Below are 24,874 nucleotides of genomic sequence, written 5' to 3' on the forward strand. Positions count from 1 at the left end.
ACTTATAGTAGGAAAATAACTGCAGATGCTGGTACAAGTCGAAGGTATCACAAAAAGCTGGAGTAACTCAGCAGGTCAGGCAGCGTCTCAGGAGAGAAGGAATGGGTGACGTTTCAGGTCGAGACCAGCTGAGTTACTCCAGCATTTTGTGAATAAATACCTTTGATTTGTACCAGCATCTGCAGTTATCCCCAGGGCCTGATGGTCTGCATCCCAGGGTGCTTAAGGAGGTTGCTCTAGAAATTGTGGACGCATTAGTGATTATTTTCCAATGTTCTATAGATTCCGGGTCAGTTCCTGTGGATTGGAGGGTAGCTAATGTTATCCCACTTTTCAAGAAAGGAGGGAGAGAGAAAACGGGAAATTATAGACCAGTTAGTCTGACATCAGTGGTGGGGAAGATGCTGGAGTCAATTATAAAAACGAAATTGCGGAGCATTTGGATAGCAGTAACGGGATCGTTCCGAGTCAGCATGGATTTACGAAGGGGAAATCGTGCTTGACTAATCTACTGGAATTTTTTGAGGATGTAACTAGGAAAATTGACTTTGCCGGTGGATGTGGTGTACCTCGACTTTCAGAAAGCCTTCGACAAGGTCCCACATAGGAGATTGGTGGGCAAAATTAGAGCACATGGCATTGGAGGTAGGGTACTGACATGGATAGAAAGTTGGTTGACAGACAGAAAGCAAAGAGTGGGGATAAATGGGTCCCTTTCAGAATGGCAGGCAGTGACTAGTGGGGTACCGCAAGGCTCTGTGTTGGGACCGCAGCTATTACAATATACATCAATGACTTGGATGAAGGGATTAAAAGTACCATTAGCAAATTTGCCGATGATACAAAGCTAGGTGGCAGTGTGAACTGTGAGGAAGATGCTATGAGGTTGCAGGGTGACTTGGACAGGTTGTGTGAGTGGGCGGATGCATGGCAGATGCAGTTTAATGTAGATAAGTGTGAGGTTATCCACTTTGGTGGTAAGAATAGGAAAGCAGATTATTATCTGAATGGTGTCAAGTTAGTAAAAGGGGACGGACAACGTGATCTGGGTGTCTTAGTGCATCAGTCACTGAAAGGAAGCATGCAGGTACAGCAGGCAGTGAAGAAAGCCAATGGAATGTTGGCCTTCATAACAAGAGGAGTTGAGTATAGGAGCAAAGACGTCCTTCTGCAGTTGTACAGGGCCCTAGTGAGACCGCACCTGGAGTACTGTGTGCAGTTTTGGTCTCCAAATTTGAGGAAGGATATTCTTGCATTGAGGGCGTGCAGCGTAGGTTTACTAGGTTAATTCCCGGAATGGCGGGACTGTCATATGTTGAAAGACTGGAGCGACTAGGTTTGTATACACTGGAATTTAGAAGGATGAGAGGGGATCTTATCGAAATGTATAAAATTATTAAGGGGTTGGACACGTTAGAGGCAGGAAACATGTTCCCAATGTTGGGGGAGTCCAGAACCAGGGGCCACAGTTTAAGAATAAGGGGTAGGCCATTTAGAACAGAGATGAGGAAAAACTTTTTTAGTCAGAGAGTTGTGAATCTGTGGAATTCTCTGCCTCAGAGGGCAGTGGAGGCCAATTCTCTGAATACATTCAAGAGAGAGCTAGATAGAGCTCTTAAGGATAGCGGAGTCAGGGGGTATGGGGAGAAGGCAGGAACGGGGTACTGATTGAGAATGATCAGCCATGATCACATTGAATGGTGGTGCTGGCTTGAAGGGCCGAATGGCCTTCTCCTGCACCTATTTTCTATTGTCTATTGTCTATTGTCTATTATTATTTTCTTATACTTCTTCAGACTGATGTCAGGGGGGCGGGACAAAGAAAGGATGTAGTTGGAGACAGGAAGACAGTGGGAGAACTGGGAATGGGGAGGGGAAGAGAGGGACAGAGGAGCTATCTAAAGTTAGAGAAGTCAATGTTCATACCGCTGGGCTGCAAGCTGCCCAAGCGAAATATGAGGCGCTGTTCCTCCAATTTGCGATGGGCCTCACTGACACTGGAGGAGGCTCACGACAGAAAGGTCAGACTGGGAGTGGAAGGGGGAGTTGAAGTGCTCAGCCACCGGGAGATCAGGTTGGTTGAGGGGGACTGAGCGAAGGTGTTGAGTGAAACGATCGCCGAGCCTGCGTTTGGCCTCGCAGATGCAGAGAGGTTGACATCTGGAACAGCGGATACAATAGATGAGGTTGGAGGAGGTGCAGGTGAACCTCTCTCTGCCTCACCTGGAAAGACTGTTTGAGTCCTTGGATGGAGTCGAGGGGGGAGGTAAAGGGAAGAAGCTACAGTATTTGTGAACTGGTGGTAATGGTTTTCTGGACTCCTGTACCTTCTTCTCAATGGTAGGAGTGAATTGAGAGCATGGCCAGGGTGGTGTGGGTCTTTGAGGGTGCTGGCTCCCTTTTTCCTGTAGATCCCTTCAGTGGTGGGGAGGTCAGCACTTGGGATGGACCGAGCTGTAGTCCGCCACTTTTTGGAACCTCCTTCTTTCCTGGACGTTTGAGTTGCTGAACTGTGTGCAACTGGTCAATAGGCCAGTTTGGAGTTTAGTTGAACACTTTTTTCCGTCAGGAAAGTGACCAATTAACGGGTAATTATTTTGTATGAAACTTTTGAATAGCGCCAGAGACCCGGGTTCGATCCTGACTACGGGTGCAGTCTGTACGGAGTTTGTACGTTCTCCCCGTGACAGTGTGGGTTTTCTCCAGGTGCTCCGGTTTCATCCTACACTCCAAAGACGTGCAGGTTTGTAGGTTAATTGGCTTTGGTAAAAATTCAAACTTGTCCCTGGTGTGTCGGATAGTGCTAGTGTGAGGGGATCACTGGTCGGCACAGACTCGATGGGCCAAAGGGCCCGTTTCCGTGCTGTATCTCTAACCTGAACTAAACTAAACTAAACTAAACTAAACTAAACCAAACTTTTAAAGACGCATCAGATAAAAGCTAACAGCGCACGTTTATTTGTGAAACAATCAATGCTACACATGCTAATCTCTCACACACCAACTTACACCTATCAGCCAAAACATTATGACATGATGAGCCAAAACATTATGACCGCCTGCCTAATATGCTGTTGGTCCTCCGTGTGCAGCCCCATATGCAGCAGGGTGCGATACACTGTGTATTGTGACACATTCCTCCCGTGACCACCATTAAAAGTTTCTGTGACTTGTGCCACAGTCGACCTTCTGTCGGTTCGGACCAGACGGGATAGCCTTCGTTGCCCTCGCGCATCGATGAGCCTTGGGCGCCCAACACCCTGTCTGTCGCCGGTTTGTGGTTTGTCCCTCCTCGGACCACTGTCGGTCGGTACTCACTCACCACTTGTGGAATTCTCTTACTCAGAGTGGAATTCTCTGCCTCAGAAGGCAGTGGAGGCCAATTCTCTGAATGCATTCAAGAGAGAGCTAGATAGAGCTCTTAAGGATAGCGGAGTCAGGGGGTATGGGGAGAAGGCAGGAACGGGGTGCTGATTGAGAATGATCAGCCATGATCACATTGAATGGCGGTGCTGGCTCAAAGGGCCGAATGGCCTCCTCCTGCACCTATTGTCTATTGTCTATTGTCTATTGCTGACCGGGAGCACCCCACAAGCCTTGCCGTTTCAGAGATGCTCTGACCCAGTCGTCTGGCCATAACAATTTGGCCCTTGTCAATGTCGCTCAGGTCTTTACTCCTGCCCATTTCTCCTGCATCCAACACATCAACTTCAAGAACTGACTGTTCAGTTGCTGCCTAATATATCCCACCCCTTGTAACAAGATAATCAATGTTATTCACTTCGCCTGTCAGTGGTCATAATGTTTTGGCTGCAGTTCTAGTACGGATTCTGAGTTACATTAAAAAATAAAACTTAGTGATCTTCAGCAAGTCAGCTCAAACAGCAAAGCTGATAAAGATCTTCTTAATAGGTTTGTCAATAATATTGCACAAAATCCTGCACATTGCATTTGTAATATGCTGAGCACAGGACAAATAAATGAATCGTAATGAATGTTAAAGCAGTTTTATTGGGGTGGTATGTGGAGCACTGCACTGCAGTGGTGAGAATCCTCCTTCATCACCAGGCTTCTCCTCAGTCAGTCCCTCTGGATCGGAGATGATATGAACCATTCACCGGGAAAACTAATATCTTTGTGGTGGAAACGGAGGAATCCCTGGCTGTTGTGTGCATGGGGACAGGACGAGGAAAAATACAGAGCCACTATACCGGTTAATGAATTGACAGGAGAAGAACTTCATGCTTTTAGGTCTTACAATGTCTTTCGAATAAAGGCTTCGGTACAGCTGTCTTCCTCTATGAGAAGTACCCCAAGCCTCTGAGACCTTGCCCCCATTTTGAAAGATTTCAGTTTAGTTTAGTTTAGCGCTGAAACAGGCTCCTCGGCCCACCGAGTCCACGCCAACCAGCGACCACTACATATACTAGGGGGGCAGTTTACAAAAGCCAATTAACCTACAAAGCTGCACGTCTTTGGGATGTGGGAGGAAACCAGGGAACCAGGAGGAAACCCACGCTGTCACGGGGAGAAGGTGCAAACACCGTACAGCCAGCATCCGTCGTCAGGATCGAACCCGGGTCTCTGGCGCTGTAAGGCAGCAGTTCTACCACTGCGACACTGCACACCCGCGATGTTAGAAGGTTACTTCAAATCGCGTGATGGAATCAGAGAGACGTGTCCCATCGAAGCAGGCCCTTCAGCCCATCGTAACTGTTCCACCCAAGAGCCAAGAAAGTCAACACTATTCAATTATCATATGTACCGACAATGGAATAATGGAACCATGAAATTCCCACCTGCAACAGGGCTATAACAGGCCTGTAAGTACGATACACATAGGTTATATATAATACACGGTGGTGCAGCGGTAGAGTTGCTGCCTTACAGCGCCAGAGATCCGGGATCAATCCTGACTACGGGTGCTATCCGCACGGAGTTTGCACGTTCTCCCTGTGACCGCGTGGGTTTTCTCCGGGTGCTCCGGTTTCCTCCCACATTCCCAAGACGTGCGGATTTGTGTAGGTTAATTGGCTTCTGTTAATTGTCCCTAGCGTGTAGGATAGAACTAGTGTACAGGTTATCATTGGTCGGCGCGGACTCGGTGGGCCGAAGGGCCTGTTGCCACGCTGTATCTCTAAAACCAAAATACAATACAATACAATACAATATATCTTTATTGTCATTGCACAGGGGTACAACGAGATTGGGAATGCGCCTCCCATACGATGCAATAAATTAATTAGCTAGTCAGTATTAATTTAAACAACCCAGTGAAACAAATTGGAACAGTTTTAAAACAGAATAAAGTGCAAGTAGATCTGTGCCAGTTCGCTGTGTGATGCGATACGAAAAATAAAACAAATATTCAATAAGTTAATAATCCCCATTCTAATTTTAAAAAAGCAAGAAGTTCTTAGAGCACCCAAAGACAGTCCATAGTTGAGGTTAGTGTTATGTATGTAGTGTTGAAGAGCCTGAGGTTGTTGGTTTGAACCTGGTGGTCATGTTTTTCAGATTCCTGCACCTATTTCCTGATGGTAGGGATTCTGTGTAAAGTTGGAAATGAATATCTGCATTGAATGTGCAACCTCCGGGAATATCGGATGGAGTTGTTGAAAAGAAGATGTTTTGTAAATATTTATTACTTGAATAAAGTATGTTTTGATATATTAAAAATATATATTTCCTGATGGTAGGAATGAAAAGAGTGTGTAGTTAGTGTGGCATAGGTGTTTGATGATGTTGGTATGCTTTTTGAGGCAGTGCCTCCCAAAGTAATGCCTATCTATATTAATACTACCTGCCCATATCTCTCCATGCCTTGCTCTTTCAAGTAAGTCCAGATGCCTCTTAAATGCTGTTACTGTTCCTATCTCCACCCTCTCACCTGGCAGCTTTTTCCTGATGCCAACGAAGGCAGAGCATCATAGAGACGGCATGGTGGCGCAGCGGTAGAGTTGCTGCCTCACAGCGCTTGCAGCGCCAGAGACCCGGGTTCGATCCCGACTACGGGTGCCGTCTGTACGGAGTTTGCACGTTCTCCCCGTGACATGCATGGGTTTTCTCCGGGATCTTCGGTTTCCTCCCACACTCCAATGACGTGCAGGTTTGTAGGTTAATTGGCTTGGTATAAATGTAAATTGTCCTTAGTGTGTGTTGGATGGTGTTAATGTGCGGGGATCGCTGGTCGGCGCGGACCCGGTGGGCCGAAGGGCCTGTTTCCGCGCTGCATCACTTAACTAAACGAAACTAAACGAAAGTCATAGAGTCATACAGTGTGCAAACAGGCCCCTCCGCCCAACTTGCCCACACTGACCAACATGTCCCAGCTGCACTAGTCCCACCTGCCTGCGTTTGGCCCGTATCCCTGTAAACCGGTCCTATCCATGTATGGAGGATAGACGCAAAATGCTGGAGTAATTCAACGGGTCAGGCAGCATCTCTGGAGGGAAGGAATGGGTGACGTTTCGGGTCGAGACCCTTCTTCAGAATGTCACCCTTTCCTTCTGTCCAGAGATGCTGCCTGTCCCACTGAGTTACTCCAGCATTTTGTGTCTATCTTTGGTTTCAACCAGCATCTGCAGTTCCTTCGTACACGTGTATGGAACTAATGCAGGGAAGTGGGATGAGAAAAAATTACCCCTCAGATCTCGATTAAACCTTCTTCCTCTCACTTTAAACAGAATGCCCTCTCGTTTTTAGACAGCCCCTCATAGAAAACAGATTCTGGCTATCCACCCTGTCTATGCCTCTCATCATTTTATATACCTGTTAGGAAAGCTATATCATCCAGGAATTCAAATCCCCATTCCACCAGGAGTGGATTAAGAAAGGCATTGACCTCTTCATGCCGGTGAAAAATTAATAAGACAACGTAGGTGCCTAAAAATGACAGTCGTAATAGTGGGACAAATGGTTAATTTTTCAAGTAATAATCCTCTGTAATGTTAATTGAACAGGTAACCTTTACTTCCAGCAGCTTCACATCATAGTTAATGCAAATTGTAGTAATTTCCCTGTAATGCATGAGTTGATGTTTTTCGACTTATAACCCTTCTAAAATATTAGAAGCAGCTCTGGGGAGTTTAACTCCCACGGATGCAATGCTCAATTTCAGACCAGCAGCCAGGAACTTTTCTTAGGAGGTTTATTTGGGAAAGTGAATCTGACTTCAAAGATCATTCTGTGGACCTTTCACATCGCCGAATGAAGATCAATCCAGAACAAGGGGCCACAGTTTAAGAATAAGGGGTAGGCCATTTAGAACTGAGATGAGGAAAAACCTTTTCAGTGAGAGAGTTGTGAATCTGTGGAATTCTCTGCCTCAGAAGGCAGTGGCGGCCAATTCTCTGAATGCATTCAAGAGAGAGCTGGATAGAGCTCTTAAGAATAGCGGAGTCAGGTGGTATGGGAAGAAGGCAGGAACGGGGTACTGATTGAGAATGATCAGCCATGATCACATTGAATGGCGGTGCTGGCTCGAAGGGCCGAATGGCCTCCTCCTGTACCTATTGTCTATTGTCTATTGTCTACAAAACTATAAACTAAACTAACCCAAAAAGCTGACTGCACATTTTTCTCGACAGATGCTGCCTGACCCTCTAGCAGATTGTTTCTTCTCTGGATTAGTTCAGTTTAGATTAGAGTAGAGATACACCATGGAAACCGAACCTTCGGCCCATCAAGTCCACGCCGAACAGTTAGTCCACGTACACTAGTACTATTCTACACTAGGAACAATTCACAATTTTACCGAAGCCAATTACCTACAAACCTGTACGTCTTTGGAGTGTGGGAGGAAACCGGAACAGCCAGAGAAAACCCAAGCGGTCATGGGGAGAACGTACAAACTCCGTACAGGCAGTGCCCATGGTCAGGATCAAACCTGGGTCTCTGGCGTTGTAGGGCAGCAACTCTATCGCAGCGCCACCGTGCCAGGTGGTTTATTCCATGCACCAACAGGCAGCTTTGCAAAGGAGGACAAGCTGGAATTCAACTCTTACCTGCAACGGTGAAATAGTCATAGAGTCATAGTGATACAGTGGAAACAGGCCCTTCGGCCCAACAATGTCCCAGAACCTGTCCTATCCATGTACCTGTCTAACTGTTTCTTAAACGTTGGGATAGTCCCAGCCTCAACGACCTCCTCCGGCAGCTGGTTCCATACACCCACCACCCTTTGTGTGAGAAAGTTACCCCTCAGATTCCTATTAAATCTTTTCCCCTTCACCTTGAACCTGTGTCATCTGGTCCTCGATTCCCCTACTCTGGGCAAGAGACTCGGTGCATCAACCCATTCTATTCCTCTCAAAACAATAAAATCTTGGCGGAGAGATAGGTACACAAATGAGAGTGAAGGGTGAGGGTGAGGACATCGCATGTTTTGGTCAGTAGATGAGAGGGGAAGGTTCGGTGGTTAGGTGTGTAATTGGTCTGGGAATTGGCACAGTGGTGAGATGGAGCAATTAATAGTTGGCAGGAGGGACAGAGCGGTTGGGTTGTTGAGCTGAGTAGTGACGGGATGGGATCACCTCTCTTCCTGTACACCTACTCCAGTGCATATTGGTGGACGAAGGAAGGTAGACACAAAATGCTGGAGTAACTCAGCGGGACCGACCGGCAGCATCTCTGGAGAGAAAGAATGGGTCAAGACCCTTCTTCAGGCCTTGACCCGAAACGTCACCCATTCCTTCTCTCCAGAGATGCTGCCTGTCCCGCTGAGTGACTCCAGCATTTTGTGTCCACCTTCGATTTAAACCAGCACCTGCAGTTGTTTCCTACACATTTTGTCCATTCCACTGCGAAATCTCCTCGAGGTGTGTCTAGTTTGAAGACGTTCTCCTCCTCTCTCTGACGAGAGTTCAGCAACATCCTCTCTCACTGCTCCCCCTCTATGATTCCTCCTTCCCTCTGACTCTGCGAAGAGCTGAAGAAGGGTCTCGACCCGAAACGTCACCCATTCCTTCTCTCCAGAGATTCTGCCTGTCCCGCTGAGTTATTCCAGCATTTTGTCTCCACTTAGCATCAATGTAAAGTGAGATTAATCTTACAAAGAGTGATACCTTCGATTTAAACCGGCATCTGCAGTTCTTTCCTACACGGTGGATGAAGGAAGTTCTTCTAACATTAGCCCTCAATTACCCATCCTTATTGTGAGACCATCGCGGGGCGGCACGGCAGCGGCACGGCAGCGACACGGTAGCATAGTGGCGCAGCGGTAGAGTTTCCCCGCTGTGTCTCTAAACTAAATTCAAACTAAACTAAAGAGGTCACTATCTCAAGACAACCCTGGTCAGAGGAGACAAAACACATGCATCCCACCTCTCAGGCCGAGTAAGAAGATGTTTCTATTCAAAATAAATTCACAGGGGTAAAGTTTGTGTGTGTGTGTTAAGCTGCTACATTGTACGAAACAGTGGTGCAGGCAAATTAATATAACATTTCTCTTTCCTGCATCGCATTGTGTTTGAACAGATTAAACACCCGTTTCTAATTGGAAATTCAGTCAAGTGAATGAAAACAAATAAAAACACAGTTTGCAATAAGACTGCTGGTAATGAAATTATCTGGCGGTTTGGTATTGTCAGGGCGTCGGGCTCAAACCTCAGTCTTTGTCGAACCCGGACCAGACACACAGCAAATCAAGGAAGATTGGATGGAGACGAGAGAGGGAGATAAAGCAGGTGAGTTGACCTCCCCTGCAGGTAAATTGAATTGAATTGAATTGGATTGGACTGAATAAATTTTATTCGCCAATTATGTTTACAGACAAGGAATTTGCCTTGGTGCTTTGCTCGCAAGTAACAACATGACATACACTAAACATTATAATTTACACAGGCGAAGAATGAAATAAAATACCAGAGCAAAAGGAGACTGCAGACTTGTGGTTGTTGAGTAGAGCTACTGCTCGTGGAATAAAAAACTGTTTTTATGTCTGGCTGTGGCGGCTTTGACAGTCCGGAGTCGCCTTCCAGAGAGAAGTGCTTCAAAGAGTTTGTGGCCAGGGTGAGAGGGGTCAGAGATGATCTTGCCCGCTCGCTTCCTGGCCCTTGCAGTGTACAGTTCGTCAATACATGAAGGCAAAGTTGCCTTGGCTTTGTGAGGCTCATAAGCAACATCCTCTTGCCCATCTGTAAAGGCCTATGTTAGAATGATGATTAAGTTGCAAAACTAGGGAACTTTGTGGCTCAGTCAATGTTTCACTAGAACCTCCTCTTCAACTGGTGGTGCTAAATGCACTGTGGTGATCTGCTTGTGAATTCAACAGCATTAAAATCACCCCATTGTCCATTTAACAATAGGGTGTAGAATTATCAGGTGACTGAACCATCCTACATCTCGTGGTGCTGGAAGACCAACAAGTTTCAGGTAGAACGGCACTGCGGCACGGTGGCGCAGCGGTAGATTTGCTGCCTTACAGCGAATGCAGCGCCGGAAACCCGGGTTCAATCCCGACTACAGGTGCTGTCTGTACGGAGTTTGTACGTACTCCCCGTGACCTGCGTGGGTTTTCTCTGAGATCTTCGGTTTCCTCCCACATTTCAAAGACGTACAGGTTTGTAGGTTAATTGGCATGGTAAATGTAAAAATTGTCCCTAGTGTGTTGTGTGTGTAGGATAGTGTTAACATGCGGGGATCATTGGTCGGCGCGGACCCGGTGGGCCGAAGGGCCTGTTTCCGCGCTGTGTCTCTAAACTGTATCTCGAAACAAAGAGTGTCTTTCACAGAGTTGATGGATTTCTAGCAGCACTTGAAGTCCTGTCCCAGAATATGTAGGACAGAGAAACCTGGAACCATTTTGTATTGGCTGAGTGACAATCTAATTAAATATCATTAAAGTAAAGATGGGAGTGAAAGTTGAGATGGGAGGAATGTTTTTAGTGAGGAGAAATTTCTTTAGCCAGAAGGCAGTGAATCTGTGGAATTAATTGCCAAAGAACGCTGTGGACGCCAAGTCATTGGGTGTTTTTAAAGCGGAGATGACCAGATTCTTGATGAGTAAGGGTGTTGAAAGCTACGGGGAGAAGAGTGGTTGAGGGGGAAAAAAAAAAAAAAAAAAAAAAAAAAAAAAAATAATAATAATAATACATTTTATTTATATAGCGCTTTTCATACACTCAAAGACGCTTTACAGAGATTTTGAGAACATAGGGAAATTAATAAATAGATAAATAAGTAAATAAATAAATGAACAGAGAAAGGAGACAGTAGGTGAGGTGACGGTCAGTGGTTGAAGGCAGTACTGAACAGGTGAGACTTCAGCGATGTTTTGAATGTGGTGAGTGTGGGGGAGTCTCTAACGGTTTGGGGTAGTGAGTTCCATAGGGTGGGAGCAGCGATGGAGAAAGCCCTGTCCCCCCAGGATCTGAGTTTAGTCCGGATGTGGGGGGATAGGAGATTGGCAGCGGCAGAGCGGAGGGTGCAGGTGGGAGTGTGTGTGTGGAGGAGGTCGGTCAGGTAGGATGGGGCCAGGTTATGGAGGGCTTTGTAGGTTATGAGGAGGATTTTGTACTGGATTCTCTGGGGGATGGGGAGCCAGTGGAGTTTATAAAGGACGGGGGTAATATGGTCACGGATCGAGGTGTGTGTGAGTAGACGGGCAGCGGAGTTTTGAATGTATTGAAGTTTATTGATGATTTTTGAGGGTGCGCCATAGAGGAGGCTGTTGCAGTAGTCCAGACGGGAGGTGATGAAGGCGTGGATGAGGGATTCTGCAGCTGTGGAGGAGAGGGATGGACGGAGACGGGCAATGTTTTTGAGGTGGAAGAAGGCTGTCTTTGTGATGTGTTTGATGTGTTTGTCGAAGGGGAGGGTTTGATCAAGGATGATTCCAAGATTCCGGATAGATCAGCCATGATGGAATGGCGGAGCAGACTCAGTGGTCTAATTCTGCTCCCGTGTCTTCTGGTTTGATGTCTTTACACAGGCAAGGATATGTCCCAAGATACCATGGTCCTTAAATATAAAATAGCAACTGGAAAATATTGAGGGAAATTCAGATGATACATATTTATCCAAAGATTGTTTGGAAGATGGACCTTGCTGCCACAAGGAATACCTGTAGTGAAGGTGAGTGGCATTAGCGCATCTGATGGAAAACGCGAAAGATGCACAAGGGAGAAAGGGAGAGAGGAAACGAGAGATAGAGAAGGTAAATAGAACAAATGAATGAAAGATAAGCAAAAAGCAATGACGATCAAGGAAATGGTCCATTGTTGGAAGTGGGGTAGGTGATAACGAGTTATACAGATAGTGAAACTCAACAGGACGACTGTGAGACAAGGACAATGACAAGGGTGTTTTTTTTTCTCATGTTTTATGTTCTATATTCTACAGCAGGCAGTGAAGAAAGCCAATGGAATGTTGGCCTTCATAACAAGAGGAGTTGAGTATAGGAGCAAAGAGGTCCTTCTGCAGTTGGTACAGGGCCCTAGTGAGACCGCACCTGGAGTACTGTGTGCTGTTTTGGTCTCCAAATTTGAGGAAGGATATTCTTGCTATTGAGGGCGTGCAGCGTAGGTTTACTACGTTAATTCCTGAAATGGCGGGACTGTCACATGTTGAAAGACTGGAGCGACTAGGCTTGTATACGCTGGAATTTAGAAGGATGAGAGGGGATCTTATCGAAACATATAAGATTATTAAGGGGTTGGACACGTTAGAGGCAGGAAACATGTTCCCAATGTTGGGGGAGTCCAGAACCAGGGGACACAGTTTAAGAATAAGGGGTAGGCCATTTAGAACGGAGATGAGGAAAAACTTTTTCAGTCAGAGAGTTGTAAATCTGTGGAATTCTCTGCCTCAGAAGGCAGTGGAGGCCAATTCTCTGAATGCAGTCAAGAGAGAGCTAGATAGAGCTCTTAAGGATAGCAGAGTCAGGGGGTATGGGGAGAAGGCAGGAACGGGGTACTGATTGAGAATGATCAGCCATGATCACATTGAATGGTGGTGCTGGCTCGAAGGGCCGAATGGCCTCCTCCTGCACCTATTGTCTATTGTCTATAACATGGAAACTTAGAAACATGGAAAATAGGTGCAGGAGTAGGCCATTCGGTGGCGCAGCGGTAGAGTTGCTGCCTTACAGCGCCAGAGACCCGGGTGCAATCCTGATTACAGGTGCTGTCTGTGCGGCGTTTGCACGCTGTCCCCGTGACCTGTGTGAGTTTTCTCTGGGAGCTCTGGTTTCCTCCCACACTCCGAAGATGTACAGATTTGTAGGCTAATTAGCTTGGCAAAATTGTAAATGGTGTCTTATGTGTGTCGGGCAGTGTTAGTGTGCGGGGATCACTGGTTGGCAGGGGCTCAGAGGGCCGAAGGGCCTGTTTCTGCGCTGTATCTCTAAAAAAAAGACTGCCTGACCCGCTGAGTTACTCCAGCACTTGCCGTCCTTTTTCTTTTGCAAACTAGCATCTGCTGTTCCTTGTGTCTACATTTGGAGCATTACATCAAACAGGAGGCAAGCTGCTTTTTTGCCTCTGCAAATAGTCTAATGCTTGTTTTAAGCACTGAATTCATTATTTCCACAAAATATCTGGCTATGCACGTCCCGCCTGCTATGTGTTGGGACTTCAATAAATCTAAACTTTTTTTTTAATGGTAATTTAGGACTAACAGAATGTGTGCCAATTGGCTGAACATCTCTGCTCTGCAAAGGACTTTGCAATTCAGCTTAAATTGGAATTTTACTTCAGTGCTTTAAAAACAGCTGCCAATACATTGGCACATCCTGAGATAGCTGTTGATGGAAGAGAGAGGTTGCAAGATTATACATTTTGAGGGTTGGGTCTGGGTTATAAGGCACCTTATTCTCACCTAATTAGCACCTCAACTTCTCCACATGTTGTGTGTACCATCCACAAAGTTCAGGGCAGATACCTGCTTGGGCCTCTCTGACAGTAGTCCCACAAGCCCACAAACGCTGCCCCCTAATACAACATGGGTGAATGGGATCACCTGCAGGCTTCCCTCTGAACAACTATGCTCCAGAGAAAAACAATGCGTTTGTTTGTCTGTCCTCTCCTCACAGCAACAACTCTCCAATCCAGGCGGCATTCTCGTAAACCTCTTCTGTACGCACTCCAATGCTTCCATATCCTTCTTAACATAAATAATATCTTCCTTCTCAATTCTGCACCCCCAGAATTATGGGAGGCATTGATAGTGTAGACCAGTGGTGTCCAAACTTTTTTCAAAGAGGGACAGATTTGATAATGTGAAAATACCCAAGGGCCAATGCCCCCCCCCCCCCCCCGGACCTTTAACTGATGCTCTCCCCCTCCCCCCCCCGGACCTTTAACTAATGCTCTCCCCCCCCCCGGACCTTTAACTAATGCTCTCCCCCCCCCCCCCGGATCTTTAACTAATGCTCTCCCCCCCCCCCCCCCCACGGACCTTTAACTAATGTGCTCCCCCCCCGCACGCCCTCAACCCCGCCGCCGGGAAGTGTAGTCGCCGTCGCCTCTCCCGCTCGGGGTGGCCGGGGGGGGGGGAAAGTCGGGCAGCGTTGACCGCCGGGAGGTGTAGTCGCCCTCTCCCCTCCCCTCTCCCCCTCCCCTCCCCTCTCCTCCCCTCCCCTCTCCCCCTCCCCTCCCCTCCCCTCTCCCCCTCCCCTCCCCTCCCCTCCCCTCCCCCTACCTTCATTCTGTTAGACAGTGCTGGCGGGCCATGAATAATACATTTTAAGGCAGAAGCTGCGGGCCGCATAAAATCTGACCTCGGGCCGCGATTGGCCCCCGGGCCGGACTTTGGACATGTCTGGTGTAGACGGTTAGAACCTTTTTCCTGGGGGTGGATATGTTAAAGACGAGTGGGCATAGCTTTAGGGTGAGAGGGGCAAGGTTTAAAGGAAGTTCGTGGAGCAAGTCTCTCTACACAGTGGGTGAAGGGATCTCGCTGCCTGGGGTGGTGGTGGAGGCAGAGACAGATGCAATGGTGGCGTGCAGTAGGCTTTCAGATAGGCACATGGGTGTGCAGAGAATGAAGGGATATGAATCACATGCAGGCAAAAGAGATTTGTTTATGTTGGCATAGACGTGGTGGGCCAAAGGGCCTGACCCTATGCTATACTTTTTAATACATCTAGTAATAACTGAGACCAAAAAAAAAAGCAGGAGATATATAATTTTGATTAGTTTAAGTAATGTGTTGCTGACAATTTGTAAACACAATCGATGCACATATTTGGCTTGTTGAGATTCCACCTTTCACATCGCAGGGTCGCGGGTTCGATCCTGACCTCAGGTGTGTGGAGTTTCCACCGTATCCCCTACAATGGGCAAGGGCTTCCTCCAGGTTCCCTCCTTCATCCCAAAGGTGTGCGGACAGGACTGTAGGTTAATTGGCCCTCTGTGAATCGCCCCGACTGTGGATGACAAAGTGGGATGATTGTAGAACCCAGCGTGAACGGGTGATCGACGGTTAGCATGGTCTCGGCGGGCCGAAGGGCCTGTCTCCACGCTGCGTCGCTGAAGAGAAAGCGAATGAGGTTGGGAAGGAAAAGAAAGAAAATGATTAAGAAGCATTCCCACATTTTCAGTGTACCAGCCAGTGAGTAACTATTATTAAACTCCACAACCTTTCCAACTGAAATGTCACTGTTGCCTGCCAATTGTCTTTCCTCCTGTTCCAAAACTGTGCAGTAGATTATACAGAAATTAAATCTCTGGGGACACTTGCAACTTGATACCATCTCGAAAATCTGTCAGATTTTTTTTTCTCTCTTCTTTTCTTTCCAACTGCCTGACACTCCGCGCCTCTTTGTTTGGAGCTGATTCTCAATCTGTTCTTCATAAGACTTCGATAGATGCCCGAGCCACTGCTTCTGTTTTTCCTGGCTTGTGAAGTGTATTTTTATTCCAAGATCCATCTGCAAATCCTTAAGGTGACACAATTATGACTCTGAATTTGCTCTCGCTGATGCCAGGCGTTGGTATCCTCATTGAACAGCTTAAAGTCTATTAAAGATTACTCACGGGCATTGTCACACTGAAACGTGGGGAGCTTTTAATACGACCAAGGAAACAGTATCTCATGGAAAATTGTCAATGGGAAATTGTCAGCGGAAGCGCGGCTGTGACACTTATCATATGGTCCGTGTGAATTAAAGCACGTAGGGAAATATTTGTTCATTGTGTCTTGGAGTTACATTGCAGATGCATGCTCCACCATCAGAAAAATGGTGCAGGGTCAAGAATCTTCAGGGTCTGAAGAAGGGTCTCAGCCTGAAACGTCACATCCATGATCTCCAGAAATGCTGCCTGTTCACCACTCTTCTCTATGCCAGTGAGACCTGGACTGTCTACAGCAGACATGCCAAACAGCACTTTCACTTGAGCTACCTACGCAGACTCCTTCACATCAGGTGGCAGGACAAAATTCCCGGCACAGAGGTCTTGGAACGGGCCGGAATCCCCAGCGTCCACACCCTCCTACGGAAAGCCCAAGCCAGATGGGCAGGCCACGTCGTCAGAATGCCCGAGAGTCGACTGGCAAAACAACTTCTGTATGGAGAACTGTGTCAGGGCAGGCGCTCAGTAGGAGGACAAAAGAAACGGTTTAAGGACTGCCTCAAAGTGTCCCTCAAAGACTTGGACATCAAACCTCAGCACTTGGGAGTCTCTTGCTCTGGACCGTCCAACCTGGCGTAGCAAGCTCACCACAGGAGCCCGTGCAGCAGAGAACAGAGGAAACGCACCGCGTGCAAGGCCCGGGCTACCTCCACTTCCACTGCAGCACCCATCCACTTGTGCCCTATGTGTGGGCGTGCCTTCCGGGCCCGGATTGGCCTCACCAGTCACTTCCGGACCTACAGTCACCAATCCTCCAACTGAAACTGAAGTCATGGACATCTTCGAACCCGAAGGACGAACAACAACAACAACAACAACAACAACAACAACAACAACAACAACAACAACAACAACAACGTGGATCTCCGTAGCTGACCTTCTCTGTGGAACAGATGGGTTCCTATTAAAATTGTAAATGGGTGAGGCTCAAGGGATATTAGGGTCATATTTGGGATCTTTTGCATTGGTTTTTACCTACGTCTAGAGAAAGGTGGGTGAAGACATTCGTCGATCGACTTGTGCTCAATCCTTCTCTTGGCTGCTGGTGACATCCATTGAATTGGCCTGTGACAACCTGGCCATTCTCATCGACACAAAATGCTGGAGTAACTCAGGGCATTTGGCCCTTCCCTTCCTCCATTTCGGGACTTTCAGGGGCAACCCTAAAAGGTGACTGTAAGAGTGAATATCCAGGCCCATTAGTTAACTTTCACAATCACAAACAAGGGCACAGCGGTAGAGTTGCTGGCTCACAGCGCCAGAGAACCAGGTCCGATCCCGACTACGGGTGCCGTCTGTACGGACTTTGTACCTTCTCCCCGTGACCTGCTCGGGTTTTCTCCGGGTGCTCCGGTTTCCTCCCACACTCCAAAGACGTACAGGTGCTTAGGTTAATTGGCTTGGTAGGATTGTAAATTGTCCCTAGTGTGCAGGATAGTGCTAATGTACGTGGCGGACTCGCTGGGCCGAAGGACCTGTTTCCGTGCTGTGTTTCCAAACTAAACTAAATTAAGTGCACTGTCCTCCTGTATCAGGACTTTTAGGGGGAACCCTAGAAACTGGTGATTGCAAGAGTTAATTTTCATAATCGCAAGCAGTAGCAACTACCCAACTTTGGTCCTCTTCTAGGGTGACATTTACTGGGGCTAGTACCGTCCTAGCCATCCTGAAGGGCTCGCCTGCTTCTGCATAGAATAAGCAATGCAGATGTGCTCCATTATTGATAGCTCTATTTCACAGCTTTATTACCAAGGATGGAAGTCTGCATCAGGCATTTTAATATGCCAAGAAACACAGCTTAGTTAAACAGAGAAAAACAATGGGACTGGAACCATTAAGTTGTTGTGTTCTTGCACTGTGATTTATATTGCATTTATATTAAATTGAATGCATATCTACCGCAGAGACGTGTCTAGGGGAGTTTCAGAGTTTAGTAGAGATTGGTGCGATAAATAGGTTTGCCCAAGAGGTACTGAAAGCACACGCATAATGATTTGTGGTGTTGAAAAGTTAATTTTCCAAATCTAACAAATCAAGAACGAGGGGTTCTTTACACTTTACTTTAGAGATGCGGCATAGAAACAAGCGCTTTGGACCACTGAGCCCGAGCCGAATATCGATCACCTTGTACACCAGCACTAAGCTACACACACTAGGGCCAACGTACCGTTTAAAGAAGCCAATTTACCTACACAGCTGTACGTCAGAAATGGAGCACCCGGAGAAGACCCACGCGGTCACAAGGAAAACGTACAAACTCCGTACAGGCGGCACCTGTAGTCAGGATCGAACCCTGGTCTCTGACACTGTAAGGCAGTAACTCTACCGCTGCGCCACCATGCTGCCCCTAATTCCTTAATATGTGTCTTCACTTATTGAAAATGTGCTCGGTGGAGGGAAGGGGGGAGGGGGGGGGGGGGGAGGGGGGGGGGAGGGTTGGGGGGAGGGTTGGGGGGGGGGAGGGGGGGAGGGTGTTTTTATGGGAGAATGAGATTCATCTCAGCTTGACAGAAGGTCAAAAATGTTTGACACCACCGTATCGAGGGGGCCCAATACAATCATGGGTTTTCTGTGCAAACTCAGCTCTTGACTGCCCATCCACAGTGTCTCACCGTGGTGGAGAGGATGCACTGCAGGGTCGGCAGTAGCGGAGAAGATGATGGACCTCGGTGGAGAGGATGAGATTGACAGGGTGGAGCCAGGGGCAGCGATGGTTGAGAAGGTTGATTGCAGGGATGTGGTTGGGGATTGGTAGACAGTGGTGTTTCCGTTGCTGAATCACTGGGTCCCAACCCGAAACGTCACCTATCCATGTTCTCCAGGGATGCTGCCTAACCCGCTGAGTTACTCCAGCACTATGTGTGTCCTTTTTGAGCTGCAGTAAACTTGCTAGATAGAGCTCTTAAGGATAGCGGAGTCAGGGGCTATGGGGAGAAGGTAGGAACGGGGTACTGATTGAGAATGATCAGCCATGATCACATTGAATGGTGGTGCTGGCTCGAAGGGCTGAATGGCCTACTTCTACACCTATTGTCTATTGTCTATTGATTCCCTGTTTGAGATCTGAAGAGTCTACTTGAAGAATGTCCTTGGTTCAAGGGATCAATGATTTTAGTGGTTCTTTTTATCATCACGGGTACTGTAGAGTCACAGTGTCACACAGCGTGGAAACACACCCTTCGACCCAATTTGCCCACGCTGACCAACAAGTCCCATCTACACTAGTCCCACCTGCCTGCATTTGGCCCATATCCCTCTAAACCTGTCCTATCCATGCACCTGTCCAAGGGGTTCTTAAACATTGCGATAGTGCCTGCCTCAACTACCTCCTCTGGCAGCTCGTTCCATACACCCGCCACCCTTTGTGTGAACAAGTTGCCAAGGTACGGTGAAATTCTTTTTTTTTAGTTCAGATCAGTGGGATTATTGCCGCACATAAGTACAATGCCCGATTAAGTACCGGTCGCATGGAAGGAGCACACTGAGACAATATTGCAAGAGTTGCCAGGTTTAGGCACCGTTTTCAGAGTCCCAGCCGTGGCCTGTTGCCTCCGTCCAGACAGTCCAGTGAACCATCGTCCCTCTCCTCGCCCTGCCACCGTGCTTCAGGGGCGCCTCCCGCAACCGACGGGCGGTCCCAGTGGCGCAACGGCAGAGTTGCTGCCTTACAGCGAATGCAGCGCCGGAGACTCAGGTTCGATCCTGACTACGGGCGCCGTCTGTACGGAGTTTGTACGTTCTTCCCGTGACCTGCGTGGGTTTTCTCCAAGATCTTCAATTTCCTCCCACACTCCAAAGACGTACAGGTTTGTAGGTTTGTTGACTTGGTGTAAATGTAAAAATTGTCCCCGGTGGGTGTAGGATAGTGTTAGTGTGCGGGGATCGCTGGTCAGCCGAAGGGCCTGTTTCCGCGCTGTATCTCTAAACTAAACCAGACTAAACTAAACCGACCTTGAGGCCACTTTGCGTCTTCTTTTCTCACTGCTCTCTTTGTAATATACCAATAACTCAGGCATTGGTGTACACGGTAACATTTCCAGGGCACTATTTTTATGATTAACAGTTTAACACAAGGATCAACGCTGGACCCTAACTATTTACTTTACACAATGATGTCTGGATGTGGAATCTGGAGATATGATGAGTAACTTTGCAGAGGACGAGAACATTCGTGCAGTAATTGAAAGTGTGGAAGACTGTCGTGGGATGGTGCCAATCATCCCACAATGATTTTAGAAGGATGAGGGGGGATCTTATTGAAACATATAAGATAATTAGGGGATTGGACACATTAGAGGCAGGAAACATGTTCGAAAGGAGATGAGGAGCAGTTCCCAATGTTGGGGGAGTCCAGAGCAAGGGGCCACAGTTTAAGAATAAGGGGTAGGCCATTTAGAACGGAGATGAGGAAGAACTTTTTCAGTCAGAGAGTGGTGAAGGTGTGGAATTCTCTGCCTCAGAAGGCAGTGGAGGCCAGTTCGTTGGATGCTTTCAAGAGAGAGCTGGATAGAGCTCTTAAGGATAGCGGAGTGAGGGGGTATGGGGAGAAGGCAGGAACGGGGGTACTGATTGAGAGTGATCAGCCATGATCGCATTGAATGGCAGTGCTGGCTCGAAGGGCTGAATGGCCTACTCCTGCACCTATTGTCTATTGTCTATTGTCTATTGTCTATCAGTTGGCTAAATGGACAGTGGAATGGAAGATGGAAGTTAATCCTGGAAAGTCCATAGGTTCAGAAGTTCCAGGAGCAGAATTAGGCCAATTCGGCCCATCAACTCTACTCCGCCATTCAATCGTGGCTGATCTATTTTTCCTCTCAACCCCATTCTCCTGCCTTCTCCCCATAACCCCCAACGCACACGTACTAATCAAAAATCTATCAATCTCCACTTAACAAATATCCATTGATGGCCTCCACAGCCGTTTGTGGCAGTGAATTCCACAGATTCACCGCCCTCTGACTAAAGAAACTGCTCCTCATCTCCTTTCGAAGTGTGGTAAGTGTAAGATGATGCACTCTGAAAGGAATTACTAGGGTAGGATGTTTAGAATGAATGTAATGACCCTAGGGAATATTGAGGAACACTAGGGTGGCACGGTGGCACAGCGGTAGAGTTGCTGCCTCACAGCACCAGGGACCCAGGTTCCATCCTGACTACGAGTGCTGTCTGTGAGTAGTTTGCACGTTCTCCCCGTGACCGCGTGGGTTGTTTCCGGGTGTCGTGGTTTCCTCCCACACTCCAAAGACGTGCATGTTTGGAGGTAAATCGGCTTCTATAAATTGTGCCTTGTGCGTAGGGCAGAACTGGTGTACGGGTGATTGTGGTTGGCGCGGGTGATTGTGGTTAGCACGGGCCCGGCGGGCTGAAGGGCCTATCTCCACGTTGTATCTCTCAACAAAACTAAACTAACTCAGAGGGACTTTGATGTACAAGTTCTAGGTTGCCTGAATATGAGAGTACCATCGGATAATGTGGCGAAGAAGGCAGATAGGATATTTCCCCTATGTTAGCCAGGCATGGAGTCGAAGGATGTTAGCCAGGCATGGAGTGTAAGATTATTAAACACCGGTTATGCCTCAGATGGAGTATTGCTTGCAGTTTTGGTTTCCACGCTTTGGGATGGAGGTGATTTCACTGGAGACGATGCAGAGGAAATTCAACGGGATATTGCCTTGGGAGGAGGTTTCTAATCTCTTACTGTTTATCTCTCCTTCATCTCTCTTTCCCTCTCCCATCCCTCCTTTCTCAATTTTGCTCCCTCCATCGCGTTCCATCTCTCTCTCTCTCTCTCTCTCTCTCTCTCTCTTTCTCTCTCTCTCTCTCTCTCTCTCTCTCTCTCTCTCTCTCTCTCTCTCTCTCTCTCTCTCCGTCTATCCATCTGTCTCTCAGCAGTCTATCGAATCAAAATCTCTCAGAAAGCACGACTGCATTCGTAACTAACTTATTTTATGGTGATGTTAGCTCATAATGGGTTATCTTGAATATCTCTGTGAAGTGAGATACATCAATTCTGAACGGATACACTGAATTCCTTTCAACATTTCAATGAAAGATATCCACTCAGGAAAGGCATTGCGAATTGATCTATTCTCAGCAGTGGGACCAACAGCGATAAACTCCATAACCATTTCAACGGTGGTGTGCACAATCTAAGCATAACCGAGCTCCCTCACCATTGAGTGGAAGGGCTGTGAAATTGTATCATTGAATTACGTTGAGTCATTGAGTTGATGGATCGAAATACGATATTGCATTAACCCCTTATCCAACAGCTAAGGAAACAAATAAAAATTGTATTCGGGGTTTATTCTGGGCTGCCCAGAGTGATGGTGGAGGCAGATACATACAGTAGAGTTTAAGAGGCTTTAACGGAGACACATGAATATACAGGGAATGTAGTGGTATGGATCACGTGCAGGCAGGGGAAAATAGTTTAACTTGACATCTTTAACACCTTGACAGCTTGCACCACCACATTCAGGAACAGATTCGTCCCCTCTGTTAACAGGCTTCTGAATGGTCCTTCCATAAGCTAGGATACTGTTCGATTCACACCCACCCCATTGATGACATTGGATTTTGCCCAAGGATCTGGTGCCCCACAATGCTGAGTGCTATATTGTGTAGACAATAGACAATAGACAATAGGTGCAGGAGTAGGCCATTCAGCCCTTCGAGCCAGCACCGCCATTCAATGCGATCATGGCTGATCACTCTCAATCAGTACCCCGTTCCTGCCTTCTCCCCATACCCCCTCACTCCGCTATCCTTAAGAGCTCTATCCAGCTCTCTCTTGAAAGCATCCAACGAACTGGCCTCCACTGCCTTCTGAGGCAGAGAATTCCACACCTTCACCACCCTCTGACTGAAAAAGTTCTTCCTCATCTCCGTTCTAAATGGCCTACCCCTTATTCTCAAACTGTGGCCCCTTGTTCTGGACTCCCCCAACATTGGGAACATGTTATCTGCCTCTAATGTGTCCAATCCCCTAATTATCTTATATGTTTCAATAAGATCCCCCCTCATCCTTCTAAATTCCACTGTATACAAGCCCAATCGCTCCAGCCTTTCAACATACGACAGTCCCGCCATTCCGGGAATTAACCTAGTGAACCTACGCTGCACGCCCTCCATAGCAAGAATATCCTTCCTCAAATTTGGAGACCAAAACTGCACACAGTACTCCAGGTGCGGTCTCACCAGGGCCCGGTACAACTGTAGAAGGACCTCTTTGCTCCTATCCTCAACTCCTCTTGTTACGAAGGCCAACATTCCATTGGCTTTCTTCACTGCCTGCTGAACCTGCATGCTTCCTTTCATTGACTGATGCACTAGGACACCCAGATCTCGTTGAACTCCCCCTCCTCCTAACTTGACACCATTCAGATAATAATCTGCCTTTCTATTCTTACTTCCAAAGTGAATAACCTCACACTTATCTACATTAAACTGCATCTGCCATGTATCCGCCCACTCACACAACCTGTCCAAGTCACCCTGCAGCCTTATTGCATCTTCCTCACAATTCACACTACCCCCCAACTTAGTATCATCTGCAAATTTGCTAATGGTACTTTTAATCCCTTCGTCTAAGTCATTAATGTATATCGTAAATAGCTGGGGTCCCAGCACCGAACCTTGCGGTACCCCACTGGTCACTGCCTGCCATTCCGAAAGGGACCCATTTATCCCCACTCTTTGCTTTCTGTCTGTCAACCAATTTTCTATCCATGTCAGTACCCTACCCCCAATACCATGTGCCCTAATTTTGCCCACTAATCTCCTATGTGGGACCTTGTCGAAGGCTTTCTGAAAGTCGAGGTACACCACATCCACTGACTCTCCCTTGTCAATTTTCCTAGTTACATCCTCAAAAAATTCCAGTAGATTTGTCAAGCATGATTTCCCCTTCGTAAATCCATGCTGACTCGGAATGATCCCGTTACTGCTATCCAAATGCTCAGCAATTTCGTCTTTTATAATTGACTCCAGCATCTTCCCCACCACTGATGTCAGACTAACTGGTCTATAATTACCCGTTTTCTCTCTCCCTCCTTTCTTAAAAAGTGGGATAACATTTGCTATTCTCCAATCCACAGGAACTGATCCTGAATCTATAGAACATTGAAAAATGATCTCCAATGCTTCCACTATTTCTAGAGCCACCTCCTTAAGTACTCTGGGATGCAGACCATCAGGCCCTGGGGATTTATCAGCCTTCAGTCCCATCAGTCTACCCAAAACCATTTCCTGCCTAATGTGGATTTCCTTCAGTTCCTCCATCACCCTAGGTTCTCCGGCCCCTAGAACATTTGGGAGATTGTGTGTATCTTCCTCAGTGAAGACAGATCCAAAGTAACGGTTTAACTCGTCTGCCATTTCTTTGTTCCCCATAATAAATTCCCCTGCTTCTGTCTTCAAGGGACCCACATTTGCCTTGACTATTTTTTTCCTCTTCACGTACCTCTATTGTACTTGAGTTTGAACTGATTGCAGCTACATAAGGTAGACTCACAATGCTGGAGTAACTCAACGGGTCAGGCAGCATCTCGGGAGAGAAGGAATGGGTGACGTTTCGGGTCGAGACCCTTCTTCAGACTGATGTCAGGGGAGGGGGCGGGACAAAGATAGGATGTAGTTGGAGACAGGAAGACTAGTGGGAGAACTGGGAAGGGGGAGGGGATAGAGAGGGAAAGCAGGGGCTATCTGAAGTTAGAGAAGTCAATGTTCATACCGCTGGGGTGTAAACTACCCAAGCGAAATATGAGGTGTTGTTCCTCCAATTTGCACTATGGCTC

The sequence above is a fragment of the Rhinoraja longicauda genome, chromosome 23, assembly GCF_053455715.1.
Source record: "Rhinoraja longicauda isolate Sanriku21f chromosome 23, sRhiLon1.1, whole genome shotgun sequence".
In the NCBI taxonomy this organism is placed as follows: domain Eukaryota; kingdom Metazoa; phylum Chordata; class Chondrichthyes; order Rajiformes; family Arhynchobatidae; genus Rhinoraja; species Rhinoraja longicauda.